A 17,703-nucleotide genomic window follows, 5' to 3' on the forward strand; every position below is an offset into this window, starting at 1 on the left:
CCCTGCCTGCCCTTCTGCCGTGGGTGAGTGGACACAGCCAGATCCGCACTGCGCCCTGCCTGACCGTCTGCCGTGGGTGAGTGGACACAGCCAGATCCGCACTGCGCCCTGCCTGCCCGTCTCCTGTGGGTGAGTGGACACAGCCAGATCCGTACTGCGCCCTGCCTGACCGCCTGCCGTGTGTGAGTGGACACAGCCAGATCCGCACTGCGCGCTGCCTGCCCGTCTCCAGTGGCCGCGTGGAAACAGCCAGATCCGCACTGCGCGCTGCCTGCCCGTCTGTCGTGGGTGAGTGGACACAGCCAGATCCGCACTGCGCGCTGCCTGCCCGTCTCCAGTGGGCGAGTGGACACAGCCAGATCCGCACTGCGCGCTGCCTGCCCGTCTGTCGTGGGCGAGTGGACACAGCCATATCCGCACTACGCCCTTCCTGACCGTCTGCCGTGGGTGAGTGGACACAGCCAGATCCACACTGCGCCCTGCCTGCCCGTCTCCCGTCAGTGAGTGGACACAGCCAGATCCGCACAGCGCCCTACGTGCCCGTCTTCCGTCAGTGAGTGGACACAGCCAGATCCGCACTGCGCCCTACGTGCCCGTCCTCCGTGGGCGAGTGGACACAGCCAGATCCGCACTGCGCCCTGCCTGCCCGTCTCCCGTGGGTGAGTGGACACAGCCAGATCCGCACTGCACCTTGCCTGCCCGTCTCCCGTCAGTGAGTGGACACAGCCAGATCCGCACTGTGCCCTGCCTGCCCGTCTCCCGTGGGTGAGTCGACACAGCCAGATCCGCACTGCGCGCTGCCTGCCCGTCTCCCGTGGGCGAGTGGAAACAGCCAGATCCGCACTGCGCGCTGCCTGCCCGTCTGTCGTGGGCGAGTGGACACAGCCATATCCGCACTGCGCCCTGCCTGCCCTCTGCCGTGGGTGAGTGGACACAGCCAGATCCACACTGCGCCCTGCCTGCCCGACTGCCGTGGGCAGGCGGACACAGCCAGATCCGCACTGCGCACTGCCTGACCATCTGCCGTGGGTGAGTTTACACAGCCAGATCCGCACTGCGCCCTGCCTGACCGTCTGCCGTGGGTGAGTGGACACAGCCAGATCCACACTGCGCCCTGCCTGCCCGTCTGCCGTGGGTGAGTGGACACAGCCAGATCCGCACTGCGCCCTGCCTGACCGTCTGCCGTGGGTGAGTGGACACAGCCAGATCCGCACTGCACCCTGCCTGACCGTCCTTCGTGGGTGAGTGGACGCCGCCAGATGCGCACTGCGCCCTGCCTGCCCGTCTCCCGTGGGTGAGTGGACACAGCCAGATCCGCACTGCGCCCTGCCTGCCCATCTCCCGTGGGTGAGTGGACACAGCCAGATCCGCACTGCGCCCTGCCTGCCCGTCTCCTGTTAGTGAGTGGACACAGCCAGATCCGCACTGCGCCCTGCCTGACCCTCTCCCGTGGGTGAGTGGACACAGCCAGATCCGCACTGCGCCCTGCCTGCCCGTCTCCCGTGGATGAGTGGACACAGCCAGATCCGCACTGCGCCCTGCCTGCCCGTCTCCCGTGGGTGAGCGGACACAGCCAGATCCGCACTGCGCCCTGCCTGACCGTCCTTCGTGGGTGAGTTGACACCGCCAGATCCGCACTGCGCCCTGCCTGCCCGTCTGCCGTGGGCGAGTGGACACAGCCAGATCCGCACTGCGCCCTGCATGCCCGTCTATCGTGGGCGAGTGGACACAGCCAGATCCGCACTGCGCCCTGCCTGACCGTCTGCCGTGGGTGAGTGGACACAGCCAGATCCGCACTGCGCCCTGCCTGACCGCCTGCCGTGGGTGAGTGGACACAGCAAGATCCGCACTGCGCCCTGCCTGACCGCCTGCCGTGGGTGAGTGGACACAGCCAGATGCGCACTGCGCCCTGCCTGCCCGTCTCCCGTGGGCGAGTGGACACAGCCATATCCGCACTGCGCCCTGCCTGCCCTTCTGCCGTGGGCGAGTGGACACAGCCAGATCCGCACTGCGCCCTGCCTGACCGTCTGCCGTGAGTGAGTGGACACAGCCAGATCCACACTGCGCCCTGCCTGCCCGTCTGCCGTGGGTGAGTGGACACAGCCAGATCCGCACTGCGCCCTGCCTGACCGTCTGCCGTGTGTGAGTGGACACAGCCAGATCCGCACTGCGCCCTGCCTTACCGCCTGTCGTGGGTGAGTGGTCACAGCCAGATCCGTACTGCGCCCTGCCTGCTCGTCTGCCGTGGGTCAATGGAAATAGCCAGATCCACACAGCACCGTCTCTGCCCATCTCCCGTGGGTGAGTGGACACAGCCGGATCTGCACTGCGCCCTGCCTGCCTGTCTCCCGTGGGTGAGTGGACACAGCCAGATCGGCACTGCGCCCTGCCTGACCGTCTGCCGTGGGTGAGTGGACACAGCCAGATCCGCACTGCGCCCTGCCTGACCGTCTGCCGTGGGTGAGTGGACACAGCCAGATCCGCACTGCGCCCTGCCTGCCCGTTTCCCGTCAGTGAGTGGAAACAGCCAGATCCGCACTGCGCACTGCCTGCCCGTCTCCCGTGGGTGAGTGGACACAGCCAGATCCGCACTGCGCCCTGCCTGCCTGTCTCCCGTGGGCGAGTGGACACAGCCAGATCCGCACTGCGCCCTGCCTGCCCGTCTGTCGTGGGCGAGTGGACACAGCCAGATCCGCACTGCGCACTGCCTGACCATCTGCCGTGGGTGAGTTTACACAGCCAGATCCGCACTGCGCCCTGCCTGACCGCCTGTCGTGGGTGAGTGGACACAGCCAGATCCGCACTGCACCCTGCCTGACCGTCTGCCGTGGGTGAGTGGACACAGCCAGATCCACACTGCGCCCTGCCTGCCCGTCTGCCGTGGGTGAGTGGACACAGCCAGATCCGCACTGCGCCCTGCCTGACCGTCTCCCGTGGGTGAGTGGACACAGCCAGATCCGCACTGCACCCTGCCTGACCGTCCATCGTGGGTGAGTGGACGCCGCCAGATCCGCACTGCGCCCTGCCTGCCCGTCTCCCGTGGGTGAGTGGACACAGCCAGTTCCGCCCTGCGCCCTGCCTGCCCGTCTCCCGTGGGTGAGTGGACACAGCCAGATCCGCACTGCGCGCTGCCTGCCTGTCTCCCGTGGGCGAGTGGACACAGCCAGATCCGCACTGCGCCCTGCCTGACCGTCTGCCGTGGGTGAGTGGACACAGCCAGATCCGCACTGTGCCCTGCCTGCCCGTCTCCCGTGGGTGAGTGGACACAGCCAGATCCGCACTGCGCCTTGCCTGCCCGTCTCCCGTCAGTGAGTGGACACAGCCAGATCCGCACTGCGCCCTGCCTCCCCGTCTCCCGTGGGCGAGTGGAGACAGCCAGATCCGCAATGCGCCCTGCCTGCCCGTCTGCCGTGGGTAAGTGGACACAGCCAGATCCGCACTGCGCCCTGCCTGCCCGTCTGCCGTGGGTGAGTGGACACAGCCAGATCCGCACTGCGCCCTGCCTAACCACCTGCCGTGGTTGAGTGGACACAGCCAGATCCGCACTGCGCCCTGCCTGCCCGTCTCCCCTGGGCGAGTGGACACAGCCAAATTCGCACTGCGCCCTGCCTGCCCGTCTGCCGTGGGTGAGTGGATACAGCCAGATCCGCACTGCGCCCTGCTTGCCCGTCTCCCGTGGGTGAGTGGACACAGCCAGTTCCGCACTGCGCGCTGCCTGCCCGTCTCCCGTGGGCGAGTGGAAACAGCCAGATCCGCACTGCGCGCTGCCTGCCCGTCTGTCGTGGGCGAGTGGACACAGCCAGATCCGCACTGCGCGCTGCCTGCCCGTCTGTTGTGGGTGAGTGGACACAGCCAGATCCGCACTGCTCGCTGCCTGCCCGTCTCCCGTGGGCGAGTGGACACAGCCAGATCCGCACTGCGCGCTGCCTGCCCGTCTGTCGTGGGCGAGTGGACACAGCCATATCCGCACTACGCCCTTCCTGACCGTCTGCCGTGTGTGAGTGGACACAGCCAGATCCACACTGCGCCCTGCCTGCCCGTCTCCCGTCAGTGAGTGCACACAGCCAGATCCGCACAGCGCCCTACGTGCCCGTCTTCCGTCAGTGAGTGGACACAGCCAGATCCGCACTGCGCCCTACGTGCCCGTCCTCCGTGGGCGAGTGGACACAGCCAGATCCGCACTGCGCCCTGCCTGCCCGTCTCCCGTGGGTGAGTGGACACAGCCAGATCCGCACTGCATCTTGCCTGCCGGTCTCCCGTCAGTGAGTGGACACAGCCAGATCCGCACTGCGCCCTGCCTGCCTGTCTCCCGTGGGTGAGTGGACACAGCCAGATCGGCACTGCGCCCTGCCTGACCGTCTGCCGTGGGTGAGTGGACAAAGCCAGATCCGCACTGCGCCCTGCCTGCCCTTCTGCCGTGGGTGAGTGGACACAGCCAGATCCGCACTGCGCCCTGCCTGCCCGTCTCCCGTCGGTGAGTGGACACAGCCAGATCCGCACTGCGCCCTGCCTGCCCGTCTCCCGTGGGTGAGTGGACACAGCCAGATCCGCACTGCGCCCTGCATGCCCGTCTCCCGTGGGCGAGTGGACACAGCCAGATCCGCACTGCGCGCTGCCTGCCCGTCTCCCGTGGGTGAGTGGACACAGCCCGATCAGCACTGCGCCCTGCCTGCCCGTCTCCCATGGGTGAGTGGACACAGCCAGATCCGCACTGCGCGCTGCCTGCCCGTCTCCCGTGGGCGAGTGGACACAGCCAGATCCGCACTGCGCCCTGCCTGCCCGTCTGTCGTGGGCGAGTGGACACAGCCAGATCCGCACTGCGCCCTGCCTGACTGTCTGCCGTCGGTGAATGTACACAGCCAGATCCACACTGCGCCCTGCCTGTCCGTCTGCCGTTGGCGAGTGGACACAGCCAGATCCGCACTGCGCCTTGCCTGCCCGTCTCACGTGGGTGAGTGGACACAGCCAGATCCGCACTGCGCCCTACCTGCCCGTCTCCCGTGGGTTAGTGGACACAGCCAGATCCGCACTGCACCCTGCCTGACCGTCCTTCGTGGGTGAGTGGACACCGCCAGATCCGCACTGCGCCCTGCCTGCCCGTCTCCCGTGGGTGAGTGGACACAGCCAGATCCGCACTGCGCCCTGCCTGCCCGTCTCCCGTCAGTGAGTGGACACAGCCAGATCCGCACTGCGCCCTGCCTGCCCGTCTCCCGTGGGTGAGTGGACACAGCCAGATCCGCACTGCGCGCTGCCTGCCCGTCTCCCGTGGGCGAGTGGACACAGCCAGATCCGCACTGCGCCCTGCCTGACCGTCTGCCGTCTGTGAGTGGACACAGCCAGATCCACACTGCGCCCTGCCTGCCCGTCTGCCGTGGGCGAGTGGACACAGCCAGATCCGCACTGCGCACTGCCTGACCGTCTGCCGTGGGTGAGTCGACACAGCCAGATCAGCACTGCGCCCTGCCTGACCGCCGGCCGTGGGTGTGTGGACACAGCCAGATCCGCACTGCGCCCTGCCTGACCGTCTGCCATGGGTGAGTGGACACAGCCAGATCCACACTGCGCCCTGCCTGCCCGTCTGCCGTGGGCGAGTGGACACAGCCAGATCCGCACTGCGCCCTGCCTGACCGTCTGCCGTTGGTGAGTGGACACAGCCAGATCCGCACTGCGCCCTGCCTGACCGCCTGCCGTGGGTGATTGGACACAGCCAGATCCGCACTGCGCCTTGCCTGCCCGTCTGCCGTGGGCGAGTGGACACAGCCAGATCCACACTGCACCCTGCCTGCCCTTCTGCCGTGGGTGAGTGAACACAGCCAGATCCACACTGCGCCCTGCCTGCCCGAATCCCGTCAGTGAGTGGACACAGCCAGATCCGCACTGCGCCCTACCTGCCCGTCTGCCTTGGGTGAGTGGACACAGCCAGATCCGCACTGCGCCCTGCCTGCCCGTCTGCCGTGGGTGAGTGGACTCAGCCAAATCCGCACTGCGCCTTGCCTGCCCGTCTCCCGTCAGTGAGTGGACACAGCCAGATCCGCACTGCGCCCTGCCTGCCCGTCTCCCGTGGGCGAGTGGACACAGCCAGATCCGCACTGCGCCCTGCCTGCCCGTCTCCAGTGGGCGAGTGGACACAGCCAGATCCGCACTGCGCCCTGCCTGCCCGTCTCCAGTGGGCGAGTGGACACAGCCAGATCCACACTGCGCCCTGCCTGCCCATCTGCCGTGGGTGAGTGGACACAGCCAGATCCGCACTGCGCCCTGCCTGCCCGTCTGCCGTGGGTGAGTGGACACAGCCAGATCCGCACTGCGCCCTGCCTGCCCTTCTGCCGTGGGTGAGTGGACACAGCCAGATCCGCACTGCGCCCTGCCTGACCGTCTGCCGTGGGTGAGTGGACACAGCCAGATCCGCACTGCGCCCTGCCTGCCCGTCTCCTGTGGGTGAGTGGACACAGCCAGATCCGTACTGCGCCCTGCCTGACCGCCTGCCGTGTGTGAGTGGACACAGCCAGATCCGCACTGCGCGCTGCCTGCCCGTCTCCCGTGGCCGCGTGGAAACAGCCAGATCCGCACTGCGCGCTGCCTGCCCGTCTGTCGTGGGTGAGTGGACACAGCCAGATCCGCACTGCGCGCTGCCTGCCCGTCTCCAGTGGGCGAGTGGACACAGCCAGATCCGCACTGCGCGCTGCCTGCCCGTCTGTCGTGGGCGAGTGGACACAGCCATATCCGCACTACGCCCTTCCTGACCGTCTGCCGTGGGTGAGTGGACACAGCCAGATCCACACTGCGCCCTGCCTGCCCGTCTCCCGTCAGTGAGTGGACACAGCCAGATCCGCACAGCGCCCTACGTGCCCGTCTTCCGTCAGTGAGTGGACACAGCCAGATCCGCACTGCGCCCTACGTGCCCGTCCTCCGTGGGCGAGTGGACACAGCCAGATCCGCACTGCGCCCTGCCTGCCCGTCTCCCGTGGGTGAGTGGACACAGCCAGATCCGCACTGCACCTTGCCTGCCCGTCTCCCGTCAGTGAGTGGACACAGCCAGATCCGCACTGTGCCCTGCCTGCCCGTCTCCCGTGGGTGAGTCGACACAGCCAGATCCGCACTGCGCGCTGCCTGCCCGTCTCCCGTGGGCGAGTGGAAACAGCCAGATCCGCACTGCGCGCTGCCTGCCCGTCTGTCGTGGGCGAGTGGACACAGCCATATCCGCACTGCGCCCTGCCTGCCCTCTGCCGTGGGTGAGTGGACACAGCCAGATCCACACTGCGCCCTGCCTGCCCGACTGCCGTGGGCAGGCGGACACAGCCAGATCCGCACTGCGCACTGCCTGACCATCTGCCGTGGGTGAGTTTACACAGCCAGATCCGCACTGCGCCCTGCCTGACCGTCTGCCGTGGGTGAGTGGACACAGCAAGGTCCGCACTGCGCCCTGCCTGCCCGTCTCCCGTGGGCGAGTGGACACAGCCAGATCCGCACTGCGCCCTGCCTGACCGTCTGCCGTGGGTGAGTGGACACAGCCAGATCCGCACTGCACCCTGCCTGACCGTCCTTCGTGGGTGAGTGGACGCCGCCAGATGCGCACTGCGCCCTGCCTGCCCGTCTCCCGTGGGTGAGTGGACACAGCCAGATCCGCACTGCGCCCTGCCTGCCCATCTCCCGTGGGTGAGTGGACACAGCCAGATCCGCACTGCGCCCTGCCTGCCCGTCTCCTGTTAGTGAGTGGACACAGCCAGATCCGCACTGCGCCCTGCCTGACCCTCTCCCGTGGGTGAGTGGACACAGCCAGATCCGCACTGCGCCCTGCCTGCCCGTCTCCCGTGGATGAGTGGACACAGCCAGATCCGCACTGCGCCCTGCCTGCCCGTCTCCCGTGGGTGAGCGGACACAGCCAGATCCGCACTGCGCCCTGCCTGACCGTCCTTCGTGGGTGAGTTGACACCGCCAGATCCGCACTGCGCCCTGCCTACCCGTCTGCCGTGGGCGAGTGGACACAGCCAGATCCGCACTGCGCCCTGCATGCCCGTCTATCGTGGGCGAGTGGACACAGCCAGATCCGCACTGCGCCCTGCCTGACCGTCTGCCGTGGGTGAGTGGACACAGCCAGATCCGCACTGCGCCCTGCCTGACCGCCTGCCGTGGGTGAGTGGACACAGCAAGATCCGCACTGCGCCCTGCCTGCCCGTCTCCCGTGGGCGAGAGGACACAGCCAGATCCGCACTGCGCCCTGCCTGAACGTCTCCCGTGGGTGAGTGGACACAGCCAGATCCGCACTGCGCCTTGCCTGCCTGTCTCACGTGGGTGAGTGGACACAGCCAGATCCGCACTGCGCCCTACCTGCCCGTCTCCCGTGGGTGAGTGGACACAGCCAGATCCGCACTGCACCCTGCCTGACCGTCCTTCGTGAGTGAGTGGACACCGCCAGTTCCGCACTGCGCCCTGCCTGCCCGTCTGCCGTGGGTGAGTGGACACAGCCAGATCCGCACTGCGCCCTGCCTGCCCGTCTCCCGTCAGTGAGTGGACACAGCCAGATCCGCACTGCGCCCTGCCTGACCGTCAGCCGTGGGTGAGTTGACACATCCAGATCCACACTGCGCCCTGCCTTACCGCCTGTCGTGGGTGAGTGGTCACAGCCAGATCCGTACTGCGCCCTGCCTGCTCGTCTGCCGTGGGTCAATGGAAATAGCCAGATCCACACAGCACCGTCTCTGCCCATCTCCCGTGGGTGAGTGGACACAGCCGGATCTGCACTGCGCCCTGCCTGCCTGTCTCCCGTGGGTGAGTGGACACAGCCAGATCGGCACTGCGCCCTGCCTGACCGTCTGCCGTGGGTGAGTGGACACAGCCAGATCCGCACTGCGCCCTGCCTGACCGTCTGCCGTGGGTGAGTGGACACAGCCAGATCCGCACTGCGCCCTGCCTGCCCGTTTCCCGTCAGTGAGTGGACACAGCCAGATCCGCACTGCGCACTGCCTGCCCGTCTCCCGTGGGTGAGTGGACACAGCCAGATCCGCACTGCGCCACGCCTGCCTGTCTCCCGTGGGCGAGTGGACACAGCCAGATCCGCACTGCGCCCTGCCTGCCCGTCTGTCGTGGGCGAGTGGACACAGCCAGATCCGCACTGCGCACTGCCTGACCATCTGCCGTGGGTGAGTTTACACAGCCAGATCCGCACTGCGCCCTGCCTGACCGCCTGTCGTGGGTGAGTGGACACAGCCAGATCCGCACTGCACCCTGCCTGACCGTCTGCCGTGGGTGAGTGGACACAGCCAGATCCACACTGCGCCCTGCCTGCCCGTCTGCCGTGGGTGAGTGGACACAGCCAGATCCGCACTGCGCCCTGCCTGACCGTCTCCCGTGGGTGAGTGGACACAGCCAGATCCGCACTGCACCCTGCCTGACCGTCCATCGTGGGTGAGTGGACGCCGCCAGATCCGCACTGCGCCCTGCCTGCCCGTCTCCCGTGGGTGAGTGGACACAGCCAGTTCCGCCCTGCGCCCTGCCTGCCCGTCTCCCGTGGGTGAGTGGACACAGCCAGATCCGCACTGCGCGCTGCCTGCCTGTCTCCCGTGGGCGAGTGGACACAGCCAGATCCGCACTGCGCCCTGCCTGACCGTCTGCCGTGGGTGAGTGGACACAGCCAGATCCGCACTGCGCCCTGCCTGCCCGTCTCCCGTGGGTGAGTGGACACAGCCAGATCCGCACTGCGCCTTGCCTGCCCGTCTCCCGTCAGTGAGTGGACACAGCCAGATCCGCACTGCGCCCTGCCTCCCCGTCTCCCGTGGGCGAGTGGAGACAGCCAGATCCGCAATGCGCCCTGCCTGCCCGTCTGCCGTGGGTAAGTGGACACAGCCAGATCCGCACTGCGCCCTGCCTGCCCGTCTGCCGTGGGTGAGTGGACACAGCCAGATCCGCACTGCGCGCTGCCTGCCCGTCTGTCGTGGGCGAGTGGACACAGCCATATCCGCACTGCGCCCTGCCTGCCCGTCTGCCGTGGGTGAGTGGACACAGCCAGATCCACACTGCGCCCTGCCTACCCGTCTGCCGTGGGTGAGTGGACACAGCCAGATCCGCACTGCGCCCTGCCTGACCCTCTCCCGTGGGTGAGTGGACACAGCCAGATCCGCACTGCGCCCTGCCTGCCCGTCTCCCGTGGGTGAGTGGACACAGCCAGATCCGCACTGCGCCCTGCCTGCCCGTCTCCCGTGGGTGAGCGGACACAGCCAGATCCGCACTGCGCGCTGCCTGCCCGTCTGTCGTGGGCGAGTAGACACAGCCATATCCGCACTACGCCCTGCCTGACTGTCTTCCGTGGGTGAGTGGACACAGCCAGATCCGCACTGCGCCTTGCCTGCCCGTCTCACGTGGGTGAGTGGACACAGCCAGATCCGCACTGCGCCCTACCTGCCCATCTCCCGTGGGTGAGTGGACACCGCCTGATCCGCACTGCGCCCTGCCTGCCCGTCTGCCGTGGGCGAGTGGACACAGCCAGATCCGCACTGCGCCATGCCTGCCCGTCTATCGTGGGCGAGTGGACACAGCCAGATCCGCACTGCGCCCTGCCTGACCGTCTGCCGTGGGTGAGTGGACACAGCCAGATCCGCACTGCGCACTGCCTGCCCTTCTGCCGTGGGTGAGTGAACACAGCCAGATCCACACTGCGCCCTGCCTGCCCGAATCCCGTCAGTGAGTGGACACAGCCAGATCCGCACTGCGCCCTACCTGCCCGTCTGCCTTGGGTGAGTGGACACAGCCAGCCTGCACTGCTCCCTGCCTGCCCGTCTGCCGTGGGTGAGTGGACACAGCCAGATCCGCACTGCGCCTTGCCTGCCCGTCTCCCGTCAGTGAGTGGACACAGCCAGATCCGCACTGCGCCCTGCCTGCCCGTCTGCCGTGGGTGAGTGGACTCAGCCAAATCCGCACTGCGCCTTGCCTGCCCGTCTCCCGTCGGTGAGTGGACACAGCCAGATCCGCACTGCGCCCTGCCTGCCCGTCTCCCGTGGGCGAGTGGACACAGCCAGATCCGCACTGCGCCCTGACTGCCCGTCTCTAGTGGGCGAGTGGACACAGCCAGATCCGCACTGCACCCTGCCTGCCCGTCTCCAGTGGGCGAGTGGACACAGCCAGATCCACACTGCGCCCTGCCTGCCCGTCTGCCGTGGGTGAGTGGACACAGCCAGATCCGCACTGCGCCCTGCCTGCCCGTCTGCCGTGTGTGAGTGGACACAGCCAGATCCGCACTGCGCCCTGCCTTACCGCCTGTCGTAGGTGAGTGGTCACAGCCAGATCCGTACTGCGCCCTGCCTGCCCGTCTGCCGTGGGTCAGTGGACATAGCCAGATCCACACAGCACCGTCTCTGCCCATCTCCCGTGGGTGAGTGGACACAGCCGGATCCGCACTGCGCCCTGCCTGCCTGTCTCCCGTGGGTGAGTGGACACAGCCAGATCGGCACTGCGCCCTGCCTGACCGTCTGCCGTGGGTGAGTGGACAAAGCCAGATCCGCACTGCGCCCTGCCTGCCCTTCTGCCGTGGGTGAGTGGACACAGCCAGATCCGCACTGCGCCCTGCCTGCCCGTCTCCCGTCGGTGAGTGGACACAGCCAGATCCGCACTGCGCCCTGCCTGCCCGTCTCCCGTGGGTGAGTGGACACAGCCAGATCCGCACTGCGCCCTGCATGCCCGGCTCCTGTGGGCGAGTGGACACAGCCAGATCCGCACTGCGCGCTGCCTGCCCGTCTCCCGTGGGTGAGTGGACACAGCCCGATCTGCACTGCGCCCTGCCTGCCCGTCTCCCATGGGTGAGTGGACACAGCCAGATCCGCACTGCGCGCTGCCTGCCCGTCTCCCGTGGGCGAGTGGACACAGCCAGATCCGCACTGCGCCCTGCCTGCCCGTCTGTCGTGGGCGAGTGGACACAGCCAGATCCGCACTGCGCCCTGCCTGACTGTCTGCCGTCGGTGAATGTACACAGCCAGATCCACACTGCGCCCTGCCTGTCCGTCTGCCGTGGGCGAGTGGACACAGCCAGATCCGCACTGCGCCTTGCCTGCCCGTCTCACGTGGGTGAGTGGACACAGCCAGATCCGCACTGCGCCCTACCTGCCCGTCTCCCGTGGGTTAGTGGACACAGCCAGATCCGCACTGCACCCTGCCTGACCGTCCTTCGTGGGTGAGTGGACACCGCCAGATCCGCACTGCGCCCTGCCTGCCCGTCTCCCGTTGGTGAGTGGACACAGCCAGATCCGCACTGCGCCCTGCCTGCCCGTCTCCCGTCAGTGAGTGGACACAGCCAGATCCGCACTGCGCCCTGCCTGCCCGTCTCCCGTGGGTGAGTGGACACAGCCAGATCCGCACTGCGCGCTGCCTGCCCGTCTCCCGTGGGCGAGTGGACACAGCCAGATCCGCACTGCGCCCTGCCTGACCGTCTGCCGTCTGTGAGTGGACACAGCCAGATCCACACTGCGCCCTGCCTGCCCGTCTGCCGTGGGCGAGTGGACACAGCCAGATCCGCACTGCGCACTGCCTGACCGTCTGCCGTGGGTGAGTCGACACAGCCAGATCAGCACTGCGCCCTGCCTGACCGCCGGCCGTGGGTGTGTGGACACAGCCAGATCCGCACTGCGCCCTGCCTGACCGTCTGCCATGGGTGAGTGGACACAGCCAGATCCACACTGCGCCCTGCCTGCCCGTCTGCCGTGGGCGAGTGGACACAGCCAGATCCGCACTGCGCCCTGCCTGACCGTCTGCCGTTGGTGAGTGGACACAGCCAGATCCGCACTGCGCCCTGCCTGACCGCCTGCCGTGGGTGATTGGACACAGCCAGATCCGCACTGCGCCTTGCCTGCCCGTCTGCCGTGGGCGAGTGGACACAGCCAGATCCACACTGCACCCTGCCTGCCCTTCTGCCGTGGGTGAGTGAACACAGCCAGATCCACACTGCGCCCTGCCTGCCCGAATCCCGTCAGTGAGTGGACACAGCCAGATCCGCACTGCGCCCTACCTGCCCGTCTGCCTTGGGTGAGTGGACACAGCCAGATCCGCACTGCGCCCTGCCTGCCCGTCTGCCGTGGGTGAGTGGACTCAGCCAAATCCGCACTGCGCCTTGCCTGCCCGTCTCCCGTCAGTGAGTGGACACAGCCAGATCCGCACTGCGCCCTGCCTGCCCGTCTCCCGTGGGCGAGTGGACACAGCCAGATCCGCACTGCGCCCTGCCTGCCCGTCTCCAGTGGGCGAGTGGACACAGCCAGATCCGCACTGCGCCCTGCCTGCCCGTCTCCAGTGGGCGAGTGGACACAGCCAGATCCACACTGCGCCCTGCCTGCCCATCTGCCGTGGGTGAGTGGACACAGCCAGATCCGCACTGCGCCCTGCCTGCCCGTCTGCCGTGGGTGAGTGGACACAGCCAGATCCGCACTGCGCCCTGCCTGCCCTTCTGCCGTGGGTGAGTGGACACAGCCAGATCCGCACTGCGCCCTGCCTGACCGTCTGCCGTGGGTGAGTGGACACAGCCAGATCTGCACTGCGCCCTGCCTGCCCGTTTCCCGTCAGTGAGTGGACACAGCCAGATCCGCACTGCGCACTGCCTGCCCGTCTCCCGTGGGTGAGTGGACACAGCCAGATCCGCACTGCGCCACGCCTGCCTGTCTCCCGTGGGCGAGTGGACACAGCCAGATCCGCACTGCGCCCTGCCTGCCCGTCTGTCGTGGGCGAGTGGACACAGCCAGATCCGCACTGCGCACTGCCTGACCATCTGCCGTGGGTGAGTTTACACAGCCAGATCCGCACTGCGCCCTGCCTGACCGCCTGTCGTGGGTGAGTGGACACAGCCAGATCCGCACTGCACCCTGCCTGACCGTCTGCCGTGGGTGAGTGGACACAGCCAGATCCACACTGCGCCCTGCCTGCCCGTCTGCCGTGGGTGAGTGGACACAGCCAGATCCGCACTGCGCCCTGCCTGACCGTCTCCCGTGGGTGAGTGGACACAGCCAGATCCGCACTGCACCCTGCCTGACCGTCCATCGTGGGTGAGTGGACGCCGCCAGATCCGCACTGCGCCCTTCCTGCCCGTCTCCCGTGGGTGAGTGGACACAGCCAGTTCCGCCCTGCGCCCTGCCTGCCCGTCTCCCGTGGGTGAGTGGACACAGCCAGATCCGCACTGCGCGCTGCCTGCCTGTCTCCCGTGGGCGAGTGGACACAGCCAGATCCGCACTGCGCCCTGCCTGACCGTCTGCCGTGGGTGAGTGGACACAGCCAGATCCGCACTGTGCCCTGCCTGCCCGTCTCCCGTGGGTGAGTGGACACAGCCAGATCCGCACTGCGCCTTGCCTGCCCGTCTCCCGTCAGTGAGTGGACACAGCCAGATCCGCACTGCGCCCTGCCTCCCCGTCTCCCGTGGGCGAGTGGAGACAGCCAGATCCGCAATGCGCCCTGCCTGCCCGTCTGCCGTGGGTAAGTGGACACAGCCAGATCCGCACTGCGCCCTGCCTGCCCGTCTGCCGTGGGTGAGTGGACACAGCCAGATCCGCACTGCGCCCTGCCTAACCACCTGCCGTGGTTGAGTGGACACAGCCAGATCCGCACTGCGCCCTGCCTGCCCGTCTCCCCTGGGCGAGTGGACACAGCCAGATTCGCACTGCGCCCTGCCTGCCCGTCTGCCGTGGGTGAGTGGATACAGCCAGATCCGCACTGCGCCCTGCTTGCCCGTCTCCCGTGGGTGAGTGGACACAGCCAGTTCCGCACTGCGCGCTGCCTGCCCGTCTCCCGTGGGCGAGTGGAAACAGCCAGATCCGCACTGCGCGCTGCCTGCCCGTCTGTCGTGGGCGAGTGGACACAGCCATATCCGCACTGCGCCCTGCCTGCCCGTCTGCCGTGGGTGAGTGGACACAGCCAGATCCACACTGCGCCCTGCCTACCCGTCTGCCGTGGGTGAGTGGACACAGCCAGATCCGCACTGCGCCCTGCCTGACCCTCTCCCGTGGGTGAGTGGACACAGCCAGATCCGCACTGCGCCCTGCCTGCCCGTCACCCGTGGGTGAGTGGACACAGCCAGATCCGCACTGCGCCCTGCCTGCCCGTCTCCCGTGGGTGAGTGGACACAGCCAGATCCGCACTGCGCGCTGCCTGCCCGTCTGTCGTGGGCGAGTGGACACAGCCATATCCGCACTACGCCCTGCCTGACTGTCTTCCGTGGGTGAGTGGACACAGCCAGATCCGCACTGCGCCTTGCCTGCCCGTCTCACGTGGGTGAGTGGACACAGCCAGATCCGCCTTGCGCCCTGCCTGACCGTCTGCCGTGGGTGAGTGGACACAGCCAGATCGGCACTGCGCCCTGCCTGACCGTCTGCCGTGGGTGAGTGGACACAGCCAGATCCGCACTGCGCCCTGCCTGCCCTTCTGCCGTGGGTGAGTGGACACAGCCAGATCCGCACTGCGCCCTGCCTGCCCGTCTCCCGTCGGTGAGTGGACACAGCCAAATCCGCACTGCGCCCTGCCTGCCCGTCTCCCGTGGGTGAGTGGACACAGCCAGATCCGCACTGCGCCCTGCTTGCCCGTCTCCCGTGGGTGAGTGGACACAGCCAGATCCGCACTGCGCCCTGCCTGCCCGTCTCCCGTGGGCAAGTGGACACAGCCAGATACGCACTGCGCGCTGCCTGCCCGTCTCCCGTGTGCGAGTGGACACAGCCAGATCCGCACTGCCCCCTGCCTGCCCGTCTCCCGTGGGTGAGTGGACACAGCCAGATCCGCACTGCACCTTGCCTGCCCGTCTCCCGTCAGTGAGTGGACACAGCCAGATCCGCACTGCGCCCTGCCTGTCCGTCTCCCGTGGGTGAGTGGACACAGCCAGATCCGCACTGCGCGCTGCCTGCCCGTCTCCCGTGGGCGAGTGGAAACAGCCAGATCCGCACTGCGCGCTGCCTGCCCGTCTGTCGTGGGTGAGTGGACACAGCCAGATCCGCACTGCTCGCTGCCTGCCCGTCTCCCGTGGGCGAGTGGACACAGCCAGATCCGCACTGCGCGCTGCCTGCCCGTCTGTCGTGGGCGAGTGGACACAGCCATATCCGCACTACGCCCTTCCTGACCGTCTGCCGTGGGTGAGTGGACACAGCCAGATCCACACTGCGCCCTGCCTGCCCGTCTCCCGTCAGTGAGTGCACACAGCCAGATCCGCACAGCGCCCTACGTGCCCGTCTTCCGTCAGTGAGTGGACACAGCCAGATCCGCACTGCGCCCTACGTGCCCGTCCTCCGTGGGCGAGTGGACACAGCCAGATCCGCACTGCGCCCTGCCTGCCCGTCTCCCGTGGGTGAGTGGACACAGCCAGATCCGCACTGCATCTTGCCTGCCGGTCTCCCGTCAGTGAGTGGACACAGCCAGATCCGCACTGCGCCCTGCCTGCCCGTCTGCCATGGGTGAGTGGACACAGCCAGATCCACACTGCGCCCTGCCTGCCCGACTGCCGTGGGCAGGCGGACACAGCCAGATCCGCACTGCGCACTGCCTGACCATCTGCCGTGGGTGAGTTTACACAGCCAGATCCGCACTGCGCCCTGCCTGACCGCCTGTCGTGGGTGAGTGGACACAGCCAGATCCGCACTGCACCCTGCCTGACCGTCTGCCGTGGGTGAGTGGACACAGCCAGATCCACACTGCGCCCTGCCTGCCCGTTTGCCGTGGGTGAGTGGACACAGCCAGATCCGCACTGCGCCCTGCCTGACCGTCTCCCGTGGGTGAGTGGACACAGCCAGATCCGCACTGCACCCTGTCTGACCGTCCTTCGTGGGTGAGTGGACGCCGCCAGATCCGCACTGCGCCCTGCCTGCCCGTCTCCCGTGGGTGAGTGGACACAGCCAGATCCGCACTGCGCCCTGCCTGCCCGTCTCCCGTGGGTGAGTGGACACAGCCAGATCCGCACGGCGCCCTGCCTGCCCGTATCCTGTCAGTGAGTGGACACAGCCAGATCCGCACTGCGCCCTGCCTGCCCGTCTGCCGTGGGTGAGTGGACACAGCCAGATCCGCACTGCGCCCTGCCTAACCACCTGCCGTGGTTGAGTGGACACAGCCAGATCCGCACTGCGCCCTGCCTGCCCGTCTCCCCTGGGCGAGTGGACACAGCCAGATTCGCACTGCGTCCTGCCTGCCCGTCTGCCGTGGGTGAGTGGATACAGCCAGATCCGCACTGCGCCCTGCTTGCCCGTCTCCCGTGGGTGAGTGGACACAGCCAGTTCCGCACTGCGCGCTGCCTGCCCGTCTCCCGTGGGCGAGTGGAAACAGCCAGATCCGCACTGCGCGCTGCCTGCCCGTCTGTCGTGGGCGAGTGGACACAGCCATATCCGCACTGCGCCCTGCCTGCCCGTCTGCCGTGGGTGAGTGGACACAGCCAGATCCACACTGCGCCCTGCCTACCCGTCTGCCGTGGGTGAGTGGACACAGCCAGATCCGCACTGCGCCCTGCCTGACCCTCTCCCGTGGGTGAGTGGACACAGCCAGATCCGCACTGCGCCCTGCCTGCCCGTCACCCGTGGGTGAGTGGACACAGCCAGATCCGCACTGCGCCCTGCCTTCCCGTCTCCCGTGGGTGAGCGGACACAGCCAGATCCGCACTGCGCGCTGCCTGCCCGTCTGTCGTGGGCGAGTGGACACAGCCATATCCGCACTACGCCCTGCCTGACTGTCTTCCGTGGGTGAGTGGACACAGCCAGATCCGCACTGCGCCTT

Source organism: Microcebus murinus, chromosome 15 (genome assembly GCF_040939455.1).
Source record: "Microcebus murinus isolate Inina chromosome 15, M.murinus_Inina_mat1.0, whole genome shotgun sequence".
Lineage (NCBI taxonomy): Eukaryota > Metazoa > Chordata > Mammalia > Primates > Cheirogaleidae > Microcebus > Microcebus murinus.